At 41.6% G+C, this 13,747-nt stretch overlaps 1 protein-coding gene and 2 non-coding genes across 3 annotated transcripts in view; all 3 read left to right on the forward strand.

The window, feature by feature from the left end:
• Nucleotides 1–13,747, forward strand: part of LOC134927337 (polyglutamine-repeat protein pqn-41-like) — a 106,391-nt gene that overhangs the window by 20,572 nt on the left and 72,072 nt on the right. The window lies entirely within an intron of this gene.
• LOC134931331 (U5 spliceosomal RNA) lies at nt 10,156–10,272 on the forward strand. Its single transcript, XR_010179094.1, has one exon. It is a non-coding gene; the product is annotated as a U5 spliceosomal RNA (small nuclear RNA).
• LOC134931269 (U5 spliceosomal RNA) lies at nt 11,820–11,934 on the forward strand. The gene has a single exon (XR_010179064.1). It is a non-coding gene; the product is annotated as a U5 spliceosomal RNA (small nuclear RNA).

A 13,747-nucleotide genomic window follows, 5' to 3' on the forward strand; every position in this document is an offset into this window, starting at 1 on the left:
CTCAGCTGAACCCTATACAGAAATTACTACTTGTCCCATGGTTCTTTTCGCTGAGAGTGAGCACATCTGGTCTCTACGTCACGTGTAGTCATGACTACCGTGACTCTCGCTGTATCTGCGTCCCGCCGTAGTCATGGTGACCCGAATTTCCACTTGACAACACTTTCGCCTCAAAGCTCTCGTATATGGTCTTAATTTCGGCTGTGGCCAGTTGTCGAAATGAAGACCATATACGAGTTAGGGACCCTTAAACCAGAAGGACTTAATGCAGACTTTGAAGTCAAGTGGTTTTTATAATTATATAATTACATATAAACTTTCAAATTGGTCATTTTTATTTGTCATATCAAATGAATAGTATGTTTTTTAGGTAGAATTTAATAGGATCGTTCACTGAACATTATTTTCTCTATTTTTAGAATAAGATATCATGATGTGGGGCGTGGCTTGACGGGCTGGGGAGAAGGACGTGCCTTGGAGCTGCTCCTGCACGGCGTCCTTGAAACAGGGTATTACATATACCACACAGCCCACCAAGTTTCCCCACGGCCTCTCTCACTCCTCTACTGCTGACAGGGGACAGGAGAAAGTGGGTTGCGGAGCCGGGGGACGCTTAGAACGTCCTTGCAGGTTGCGGCCCACCTCTCTCCTCACAGCCGGGACCTCGAGTGCACCGGGCGCTGACCGCGGGTCTCCAAGGCAACGGAGCGGAGCTTCCCGCCCCGCTCGTGACCGCGACTACAGCGCTACCACTTCTACCTCCCGGGAGTGCGCTACCCGGCGGTTCAGGTCCTGGTCCCCCCTCCTGTATACCTCACACACTCACCCGCTCAATTGCTGGATCCCCCTGGGCACTTCCTCGGGCTACACATCTCCCGGCGGCCATCTTGAAAAAGGGAAAAAACGGAGAAGTCTGCAATCCCTTGCCACCAGCAGCCGTGACACATATTAGTGTCCAGTCCAGGGAAGCCTCGATTTCTGCTGCCAGTCCAGACCTGTGGTGGGGGTGAGCTGAAGGGAGCAGAAAGGTACTCTGCCTCCACACAACACACATCTTTCTGCAACTATTATTATTTATTTTATTTTATATACATATATATATATAATAATACTTATTATTTGTCCCCCCCCTTCTGAAATATTAACTGCTACAGATAGCTAACTATTACTGCTGAGTGATAGTCGTTATTGGTCACCTGACCTATTGATAGTGGATGTCCTGAAGCTATATGCCTATAAAATCTGCTGACAAGCCTTAATTTATGGAATTGGAGCTCCCCCCGCTGGTGTGAAATTATATTGCAATTCATTTATTTTATTCTACTACCTTCTTTATGCCATACGCTCCTCATAATGGATAAATACATGGCTAAAACTCCCAGAAATCCCCGCGGTTCACAAACAAACAAAGGTCGGGGCCGTGACAATATTCCTGCGGACAGTCCTCAGTCACCGGCGTCTGGTCCTAATAATAGTCCATTGAGATGCTCATCACTTACTACAACAAAGGACTCCGCCAAATCCTTTACAACGCACGAGATCACTGACATTCTGGCTTCTCTCTTAGATCAAAAATTAGCCCCTTTAAAAGATTCATTGGATTCAGCCCTTACCCAGTTGAATCATCATGACCAGCGTTTATCGGAGGCAGAGCAAAGAATCTCGGACCTTGAGGATGATCTAACAACGGCTAAAACAGCGCTCTCTGAACAAGATAAAATAGTGACGTCCATGCAAGAGAAACTTGAAGATTTAGAGAACAGAAACAGAAGAAGTAATGTACGCCTTATAGGGCTGCCAGAAACGGTGAAACCTTACGAATTGATGAATCTGGTTTCTCAATGGCTGCCGAGAGAATTAAAATGTATATCAGACTTCGAATCAATGCTGATCGAACGTGTTCACCGTATTGGTCCTGATCGGCAATCTACTAAAGAAAGGCCCAGACCGGTTATCATGAAGTTTCTAAATTACGCTGATAAAGTTCGTCTGCTTGATGCCTATAGAAAACGTACCACTCTCAAATACCAGGAATCCAAGATCCTACTTTTTCAAGACTTCTCCAATATGGTGGCTGCAAAGCGACGAGAGTTTTCCCCGATATGCAAACGCATGTTCGAGATGGAACTTTGATTTGCATTACTGTATCCTGCCAAGTTGAGGGTCTCATACTCTGGAAAGTCCTACTTCTTTGACACCCCGCAAGCTGCAAAGAACTTTGTGGACTCTTTGGCTTCTTCTCGCTCGTCCAGGATGGACGATGCGGATTGACACTACAGAGTTACAGTGCGATGTCATCTCCAATTTCTTGAACATTCAGGTTACAGATGATCATATTTGATTCAGAATATACTCAGCATATTTTAGGTGGTTTAGTGCCTACATATGATGTAATGGTTCATAGCATTTGTAGGTATCTTTGTAAGACGAAACTACACGTAGTAAATCTTTTCTTTAGTTTTATTTTTTTCTTCTTAGGCTCACCTGCCCTCCATTTCTTATCCTCATTCCTTTTCTATATTTCACTGATTTCACTCCTTTTTTTTCTCATCTTTACTCAGCTTTTAAAATGCTCTAGTATTAGACGGCCTTCTGGTCTGACATCCCTTTGGCTACTCTGGTATGATTATGTTCTGCAATGCTATGCTGGGATGCGGCTCAGTCGGAAATCCTCCTGGGTTCACATAATGTTGAAACGGTTTATGATAATTGTTGGAATTCTGATTGAGGTTAACACACATGATATATTCCTACTAAATGTGATATGTTTATATTTCCCCCTGTTGGACTGGTATCCATCCTCCCCTTGCCCGCTTGCTGGGACGGGTAAAGGTTCACCAAAAAGAGTTGTTAATTTTATGACTTGGCCTAGGGTCGGCATCGGTTAAATGACAGCAATAGGTAATCCCCCTAAAATGATCAAAACAGCTCTTAAATTAGTAACTTGGAACGTGGAGGGCTTAAATTCCCCTATAAAGAGGAAGAAAATTCTGACCCACCTGAAACGTTTACGACCAGATATAGCTTTATTACAAGAAACACACTGGAAAATCTCTGACCCTAATGTGGTAAGAGATTCTTGGATAGGAGACTTTAAAACGGCATCTTACACATCTAAACAAAGAGGGGTCATGATTATTTTTAGCAAATTTCTTGTTTACAATATTAATGACTGCTTAATAGACCCGGAGGGAAGATATCTGTTTTTGAAATTGACTATACATGATCTGCCATATACAATAGCTAACATTTATGCTCCCACGGGCACTAATACCCACTTTTTCACGGATATTTATGCAAAGTTACAAGACTGGGCAGAGGGTGCAATTATTATGGGTGGGGATTTTAATTGTGTTCAATCGACAGGATTGGACAGAACTACTTCCGCCAACGCCCATGATCCAGTCGCCACCCCAGCGCTTTCCTTACTGACCAGTTCGATGAGATTGTGTGATCCCTGGAGGTGTCAACATCCTGAATCTCGTGAGTATACGTTTTACTCACATCCCCATCACTCCTCGTCTAGACTAGACTATTGGCTAATCTCGGATACTCTTCTACAACAGGTAGTACACTCCCAGATAGATCCTATTCTCCTTTTGGACCATGCTCCGGTGTGGTTCACTATAAGATTGGACACTCCTATACCACACTCTTACAACTGGAGGTTTCCAGCTTACATGGAAAATTCTTCAGACTTTCGCCTACATCTTGAACAGTCATTTCTAAACTATAAGACTGATAATATAGAACATGTTGAAGACATAAATCTATTTTGGTCCGCCTCGAAGCCAGTAATACGTGGTCAGATCATGGAATATGTTTCCAGGAGACGCAAGGCACTTAACAATCAATTAAAGGATCTTAGTCAGAATTTAACTAAAACTTATGATATACTCATTGCACACTACTCACATGAAAATCGCCAGGCCTACCTTGCAGCAAAACAGCAATATGATGCCCTATGTACCGAGCGATCGAGTTTCTCTCATGATATTCATAGGAACAGGTTTTTTAGAACTGGCAATAAATCGGGCCGATTATTGGCAAATTTGGTTCGGTCATACTCTGCTCCTTCACGTATTACCCAATTGTATACTGATTCTACCTCTACTGTTATGGATACCCCTGCTATCTCGGAAGAATTCTTACGATATTATCAAACTTTATATCAGTCTCCTCCTGACCACCCAATAGATGGTCTGAGATTTTTGGAAAAAGCAGGACTCCCAGTATTAACTGAGGAAGAGAGAGCATCGCTAACGGCACCGGTCCAGGAATCGGAATTATTATTTTTAATTAAATTATTGAAAAAAGGGAAATCCCCTGGCCCGGACGGGTTTGGGGCAGAGTACTACCGAATGCTTGCTCCCCACTTGATACCATACATGCTAGCCCTTTTCAACTCACTATTGAAAGGAAATTCAGCCCCGACCGGTTTTGATGAAGCTAGAATAGTGGTTTTTCCGAAACCGGGAAAAGACCCTAAGTATGTTCAATCCTATAGGCCGATATCCTTACTGAACCAGGACTTAAAGTTATTCACTAAATTGTTAGCATTTCGACTTCAACCCATTCTACAGCGAATCTTGCATCCTGCTCAAAATGGGTTTGTCCGAAACAGAACCTCAGTACATAATATACGTACTTTGCTGGCAGCGATACATAGCTCGAAACAATCAGAGTGTCAAAAAGCCCTTATAGTTAGTTGTGATGCCGATAAGGCATTTGACCGCGTCTCCTGGTCTCATATACTCCGAATCCTACAGGCCCAACACTTTGGTACGGAGTTTATTAACATCTTCAAAACTCTATATGCCGCACCACAGGCGTTTATCACGATTAATGGATTAAACACTAAATCATTTCAGTTACATAGGGGGACGAGACAGGGTTGCCCCCTCTCCCCCTTGCTATTTAATCTGGCTATGGATCCGCTCATACGCACATTTATAGATGACGTGTCCTGGAAAGGTATAGCAGTGGGCTCACATACCATAAAAGTATCCGCTTTTGCGGATGATCTTTTACTATACTTTAGCGATCCTATAACATCCTTTCCCTCACTATTAACCACTTTGCGGAATTTCAATTTAATATCAGGATTTTTGGTTAATTTTGATAAGACGGAGGCACTGGCGTTGGGTGGGGATGCGAGAGAAGGTTGGGATGATACGTTTCCATTTAAATGGGCGCATGATTGTATAACGTATCTTGGTATACGTGTGTCATCTAGATCCTCGGAATTATATTCTTTAAATTTTTCTTACCACATTAATAAGATGATCGAGGACTTTACGAGATGGCAACACCTGCCGATCTCGTACTTAGGTAGGTGTCATCTGTACAAAATGGTGCCTTTTCCGCGTTTGCTGTACCCAATACAGATGCTCCCATTTTTGTTAGCAAAAAAGGATATACATACAATAAATAAAGCCATTACTAAATTTATATGGGCGAATAAACGTCCTCGTATCGCATTGTTTAAATTAAAACAACCACCCTCACTTGGGGGAGTCAATCTCCCCTGCCTGGAAGATTACTCTCTGGCGGCTAATTATAGATGTGCCCTAGACTGGATAGGCAATGGGGACAATTTTGTTAACAAGGCACTAGAACAGGATCTGTTCCCTAGTCATGATCTATTACAAATATTACATTTCCCGAATTCCTCCATATTACAAGATATAAAGTCAATTCCATTAATATATGCTCCTTACAAGGCGTGGCATCAAATTAGAAAACGTCTCAAGCTCACTCTATCACATTCCCTGTTCCAGCCTTTATTAGGGAATCCATCATTTCAGGGGGGAGAGGCAGGTGAGATTATACACAGTTGGCACCTCCAGGGTCTCCGGTCACTATTTCAATTCTTAAACGATGATTGCTCAGCGGTATTATCTTTGTCCCAATTACAAGACAGATATCCGACATTAAATTTTCCTTTCTTTGCATATTTTCAAATGCGTAGCTTTGCCACGACCGTCATAGCCAATTTACAGCCCATTGACCTCACTTTTCCGCTTGATGGAATAGTACGACGACGTCTAGACTCCCCTTACTCTACATCCTTAATATATACTTATACCAGACGAAAGATTGACTGTACTCAACTCACCACGGGCATGGCTAAATGGAAAGACGTCTTCCCGGGAATGGATATGCACACTATTATTAAATGGTCTAATTTGCTTAATAAACAGTTGGTATCTTCCTCATATGCGGAAATGCATTTGAAGATTTTGCATAGAGCTTATTATACTCCTCGACTACGGTTTCTTACAGGGGCGGCAGACGACTCTCTATGTTTCAAATGCAAGTCCCCTGATGCTGATATTATACATTGTTTATGGTCTTGCCCAGTTATACAATCATTCTGGGATCTAATACAGATATACATTAAGACTAATCTGGGTATTCCATTCACATTAACAATGGCATGGGCCTTTTGGAATTATATAGAACCCCAAACCCCTGCAATGACCAAGGGTACACGACTGCTTCTGGCTCGCATCACAGCTGCAGCGAAGAAAACAATATTATCTCAGTGGATACAAAAAGACCATATCCCCATTTCTCTTATGCTACCCCGGTTATTATTCCTATTTCAAATGGATTGGACTGAATGTTCTTTAGATGTAGAATCCCGTGCTGCTATGTTTTTTGCGATTTGGCTTCCTTTTTTGCTCACATTACCTGTTGATACCAGAGAGAATATCCGTAAGGTGGTTAGACTAACAACTTGGTATAATATGGCAACTCTTACTGATGGGTCGCCACCGTTCTGAATTTCTTTAAATGGGGTTTTAGCCATTAGGTATCTACTGTCCCTCCTACACTCATTGCTATACTGGTATGTAGCTGTTACGTATTGTTATACTGTTCTTCATGTCCATTAGGGAATGTATTAGCTTGCTTCATAGCATTTTACAACTAAGCATATCACTGTAAAGTACGGACAGCTGTTTTTCGACTGTCCGCCTTTAATGTCCCATGTTATACTATTACATGTGTGTTAATTTTCTTTTGTTCAATAAACACAATTTAAAAAAAAGATATCATGATGTTGCTTAAAATCATCACCGGAAGTGACGTTACGTTTCAGGGAAATCCTTGCGTATGTGTTTAAAAATTGGGAACACTATAAACTCCGTACATTGGTTGTTCCCAATAAGAGGAAAAAGACTTCTATTTGCCCAAAAGGGAGTTTGTAGCATGCGGAAGGAGAACAGACATTAACAACGCTGGCGGGTGAGAGACGCTGGCATTGCCATGGTAACTGTATGACGTGGCGATCCGAGACAAAACGGGAGCTATGAGGCGGAAGTGTTGTCAAGCGGAAATTTGGGTCACCATGGCTACGGCGGGATGCAGATACAGCGAGAGTCACGATAGTCATGACTACACGTGATGTAGAGACCGGATGTGCTCACTCTCAGCGAAACAAACCATGGGACAAGTAGTAATTTCTGTATAGGGTTCAGCTGCGAGTGAGACGTTAGGATTGGCCAGGAGTGATTTAAATATTCAAAGGAGCAGAGCCACCGTCATTCACACCTTGAAAAAGACCAGAGGTAAGAAGGTAGAAACGCATTGGTGGACTGTTACCTGTGAAATTAAGTCCACATAAATCCAGAATTCAAAAGAAATCTCAAAATCAATATAGGAAAGGGACGAGTAGAGATCCTATCTACCAAAGATCAAGAAGAAGCCCCAGTGATGATCGATATACATATCCACATCTAAGGCCCCTGTCACTGAATCAAGGAAACACTATTTATCAACGTAGAAACATCAATAGGGACTGGAGAAGAAGAAACCTCAATGATAGAAGGTATGATCAAAGAGAAGGAAGAAATTACCAGCCGTATAGAGAGAAATATCAAGATAGAGAAGAAGACTGGACCCATAGAGAAGTCAAAACAAGAAACAGATTTGAAGCATTACAAAATGGTACAAAATCATCTCCTTTTTTATTCAGGGGGAGGAGAGAAGAACAAATGAGGTAAAAAGAAGGGGGTGTAGAGGAGGAAAACCTAACAAAAAAAGAAAGAAGAAACTAAGGAAAAGATACAAAAAGAGGACAAGTTCCCCCCTCCCTAGACCAGATACCTCAACCCAAACCAACGATATGAAAAAAGGAAAAATTAAGATTTTTAACCTCACTTCCCACTTATTAGAAAATGAGGAAATCTCCCTCCTGGAAAAAGGGCTAAAATTTGCCCCTTCAGTTTCACTGAATCAATTCAGTACGTTTGTGGACCTCCAAAAATTCGTAAGGAAATTAAGCATAAAGAAATTTTTCCTTAATAAAGAACACATAGAACCAAAAGAAATAGAGACAACCCCCTTTAGACCCAAATCGGTCTTTAATCCCACACATATGAGAGGTAATTTCCTAGATACATTTCTGAAACTTGTTTCTGATGATCTACGGGAAGTAGATACTAAGGTAAAGAAGAACAACCTAACTTTTAAAGAGAGGAAAGCCCTCAAAAAATTACAGCAAAACGAGGAATTAGTTATAAAACCTAAGGATAAAGGGGGGGTATAGTAATCATGTCAAAAGAGGCTTATGATTTAGAAGTTACTCGCCAATTACATGACGGGGAAACATATATAAAATTAAGGGCAGATCCAACAAACAAAATATTGGATAAACTATGCACTTTATTAAAAGAATATGAACAGAATGGCACTTTACAAGAAAAGGAGGTGAAGTTTTTGGTAGATAATGAGCCCGTAATCCCAGTTCTTTATATCCTGCCGAAAATACATAAGGATCCGATTAATCCACCAGGTAGGCCAATTATATCCGGTATAGGATCAATAACATCTAACCTCTCGGAATTCATTGACCACTATTTACAGCCATTAGTAGCCAAGTATCCATCACATTTGAAAGATACTAAAGATTTCCTCAACGTAATAGAGAGAATCAATTGGGAAACAGGATTGATTATGGTGGCGGCCGATGTCCGCTCTCTTTATACAATTATTCGACATCAAGAAGGTATTCAGGCAGTTTCCGAAGCACTTAAATCAAGTGAATTAGAAGAACAGCTACAAGGTTTTATTGTTAAAGGAGTCCGATTCATTTTAGAAAATAATTATTTTTCTTTTAATGGGATGTTTTATCAACAACAAATCAGCACTGCTATGGGCACCAGGTTCGCTGCGAGCTATGCGAACATCTTCATGGGACAGTGGGAGGATGTCACCATTTGGAACCTCTGTCCCTACAGAGCGAACCTGGTGTCCTGGAAGAGATATATAGACAATGTCTTTTTTATATGGAGAGGAGGTGCAGAAAGTCTTAATGAATTTTGCAATTATTTGAACACCAATGATCTTAATATTGTTTTCTTTATCATCCACTAGGGGTCACTGGAGTACTCTTGGGATATGGACGGGCGTAGCCGAACAAGGGCACTGAATATTTAAATTTAGGACCCTCCCCCCCCTCCATATCCCCGAGTACCTCAGTGTACGACCTCAGTGTGTTTTTTCGGTGCTCACAGCACGAACAAGGCTTGTGGTATATCCACACTTGGATTTTTATTTTTATTATTTACCCATAGCAGCAGCAAAGGCTGCTTGGGAATAAGATATGTTGGATAATTCACTGCAGGCAGTGTTGAGAAAAGCCATAGCAGCAGAAGGCTGCATGGGGTAAGACTGCTTAGTGTTTAAACAGTTAATGAAAATAACTGGAAGGCTAACTAAAGTATAAGGCTGCATAATGTATTGTAAACTGCACGGAGTTTACTGTATAATAGACCTGTAACTGTAGAATAGGCTATTGAGCCTATATTTAAGGTATAATAGGCTATTAAGCCTATATATTAACGCTGCAGCAGGTAACCTGTCCTGTGATTTTCAGTGGAAGCATGGCATGAGGTCATTTTAATCATTGCTGTTCTTCCAGGTTATAATTCCAGACCCATACACCTATACTCCACAAGGAGGCGCAGGGGTGTTAGTAGGAATTTTTGGTTCAGGTTTTCACATAAGTTAGCCATGTAATCTGTATTTCTAATTAATTCTAGAACATTCCTGCCCTACATCTCTCAGCCACCAGAGGCGCAGGGAAGTTAGTAGGAATTTGGTTCGGGTTTCATATGCCCATGTGAACTGCTTTTCACATAAAAGAAAATGTTTTGATTTCTCTTCATATCTAATAAATCTTTCGTTTGTTGCTAAAGATTTCCGTAGAGAGAAACAAGCTTGATAACATATATATATATATGACACATAATAACTTCATTAAGTCGTGCAAGTGTCTGTCTATTGCCTATTATTTTATGGTGTCTGTCTACATAGCGAGTAAGGCTATAGTGCAGACTAGAAATAATTTTAAAAATCCTATGTTAACATTGGCAATTCAAATTAAAAGAGCGGTAACATCGGAGTCTCGGAATGACTCCGCCAGCCCTAACAAAAGACAGTCTTCCAAAGGGCCAATTTTCCTTTGGGTACCAGAGTGTTTATTTAACTCGATTCTATGTCAAATTATAACTACGAGTGAAAAGGGTACATTAGACCAGCACTCAGATAGTGCGGGGGGGTTGTTAACAACCATACATAATCGTTTCCAAAAGGACGCGACCCGCCATTGCTAGATGATTTTCTGTCAAAAACCCAGGATACATTTGGGTCACTAGAATCTATGTATCAAACAATGACGATCACTGGTAAAAGAAGCCGCAGAGTATATCTGTAAAGCTTCTGCTAACGCCGGTTATTTTCATTGTCGCTAGTTAAGCGCGACAAGGCCAGAGCCTGGTTGCTCATAAATTTGAGTATATTTGTAACGGCGTTTTATCCCTTTATAAGGAACAGTCACGCCTTGTAACGACAGGACGTTACAGTCAGCAAGCCAGTGGTTTGATGACTTCTTTTACAATTGTGGAAGCGCGTCTTTACATGTTACATTTGCGAGGTTTCAGGACTTCAACTCATACAGGTCTCAGCTATTTACAGCTTAAAGGACAAAACTGCCTCTGTCAAACGGTTGGCAGGTTGTCATTTAGTCTTTGCTGGTTTATAAACCAGGCAGTAGTACGCCAACAGAGTCAGAGTTACTTATTCCCCTCTGTTTGAGCAAAACCAAACAGCTCCGTTGCAATATCAATCAGCAAGTCATTTACTACAGTTAGAAAATGGATTTTCTGCGGTTAGTATTGGCTTATTGGAGCCACACAATTGCAGAATTGCATTTGAATGCGTATTTACCCAGTCCGGTTTGTTCTTCACAGGTTCTAGCGGTTGCAGATCGCCACAACCATTAACCATTTCATGTCTACCGTTGTTTATCGCTTTGGGTATTTACCAAAGGGAGGTTGGGATGATAACTCATCTCACATAAGAACTCTGTCTCAACAAAGTTCCTTTAACTTGCGCTACTAAGGTATACTGCGGTAGCAGATCAAGTTCGAAAACAATCACATCTAATTCCGTCTAAACGATGTCAATGCTTAGGTAAGATGATAAATACGGCAAGACTTTTACCTACTACACCAGCAATAACAAATGTACGTCTAGTAATTAGTGCAAAACACGCACACTAGCGGTACATTGGTGTATTCACCTATTAAGAATAAAGATGTGTTTTCAATTTAGTTCGCCACCCTTCACTCGCGTTTCCCACAGAGGGAAAAGGGTGCATATACTCTGGACGACAGTCGCAGAGGGTCAGGATTTGTAGTTAAAATCAGCAACAAAGGTTCTAAAACACGACAGATTGCTGTCGATAAAGGTCCTAGAACTCTGTGCATTTTACAATGCAATACATGATTCGCTTCAGTCTGACCAGGTATATACTCTGGTTTCTCTTAAGAACGAATAAATCTTTCGCCTTTTACTAAATATTTCTGTAGAGAGGAATAACCGTGAGTTTCATGTAATTTTTTGATGCCTGCCTCACGCTGGGCTTAAGCAGTCAAACAAGGCAACGGCAGTTGCATACACAACAACCAGTAAGAACCAAGAAGCCGCATGGTAATGCAGCATGTGACTCAAATCCTCAATGGCTTAGAACACCATTATGTGAAAATGTCAAGAGATCATTACGTGAGTGGACATCTGTTAGACAGAGGATCTCACCCGTCAGGATTTGGATCCTGAAAACTGGACATTAAATCCAGAGGTGTTTCATATGGGAGTCCACAGAAGGGGGTTACCCTCAAGTATACATGATGGCATCTCGCCACAATTACAAAAGCTCAGTATGTGTACAAAACAGATCACAAGGGCAGTGGCGGTGGAGTCTCTCACATTCATGTGGTCATTCAGCATCGTGTATCTGGCTCCACCAGTTTCAGCTGCTCTCTCCGTTGTCAAAACGGCTCATAAGACAGTTTGTCACAGTCATACTGGTGGTAGCTCATGGGTTTCGGAGAAGTTGCTTCTCGAATGTTCAAGGAATACTTGCACACGATCTTGACCCGCTCATAATACGTCCAACCTGTTACATCAGGGAACGTTAGTTTACCCATAGTTACCTATGTACCTATTATCTATGTACCGCAGCTGCGGTTGACGGGAGGAGGGTGCAGACCGCCCTCTTAAGAAATTGAGCATTACAGTATCGGTTATACTAACCAGGTTACGAAATAGTAAGCCGTTTAAGGCAGCTAATTTTTACAAAATTTCGTGTGCTTACATAGGGTGTAAACCTCGGAAGTTTCCAACATCATCCTTCAAGTAACCCGTATTCTGTTAAACAGGGTGGGATGGAAAACTGCGTTGATCTGCACGAAGAGTGCAGGTATCTGTGTGGTAAACTTAATTTCAAAGACGTTTGCCTCTATTGGCGTCTGTACACATCTTTATACAAGGTGTCATCAAAGTTCACACTCTATTTATCCCACCTACAGCGCCAGGCGACTTGAAGTTGGGTTCAGATTTCTTACAGTTTTCATATTTTGAACCCTTTCAACAAATGGGAATTAAGTTTCTCACTTTGGAAAACAATTTTCTTATAGCCTTGGCTTCAGCAAGGGTTTTGTTTTCATATTTGGGTGCCTTGTATTCCAAGCCACCGTATTTGAGTTTTCTCATGACAAAGCAGATCTTCGGACGAATCACGCTTTCGTATTCTTCACATCAATATACCAATAGGGGTTCCTGTGTGGACAGCACATTCTAGAATTCTGAATGTGGTACACGCATTACGCGTTTATATATGTCCCGAACGTCAACAGTACGTGATATGCATACGTTGTTTGTTCTCTATGATACTGCCAACTGGGGTTAGCCAGTTTCTTAGCAGACATTATCCAGTTGGGTAATAATAATGACTACAAGTCAGGTTTACTTTAAGGCTAAGTTACAATCGCCTACGTCAGTAATAGCTCATCCCACAGGTTCTGTGGGAATGTCAGACCCAGTGGGTCGTGGAGTGTCTAAAACGCGGCTATATAGCCTTCATGTGCACCATGTTGGTGCACGTTTACACGTTATAAATGGTGGCGCCATCAGCATCTAGCTTTCGGCTGCCTACTGTTACAAGTATCAAACAGCTCTCCCGCCCACGAGGGAAGCTTTGGTACGTCCCAAGAGTACTCCAGTGACCCCTAGTGGATGATAAAGAAAATAGGATTTTGGTACTTACCAGGTAAATCCTTTTCTTTGAATCCATAGGGGGCACTGGACGCCCACCCAGAGCAGTTTTACCTGGGTTGTTTTAAGCTCAAGGGAGCTTAGGGTAACAAGTTTTACTTCATTGATATTAAGCTCAGAGGAG

The sequence above is a fragment of the Pseudophryne corroboree genome, chromosome 5 (genome assembly GCF_028390025.1).
Source record: "Pseudophryne corroboree isolate aPseCor3 chromosome 5, aPseCor3.hap2, whole genome shotgun sequence".
Taxonomy (NCBI): Eukaryota; Metazoa; Chordata; class Amphibia; order Anura; family Myobatrachidae; genus Pseudophryne; species Pseudophryne corroboree.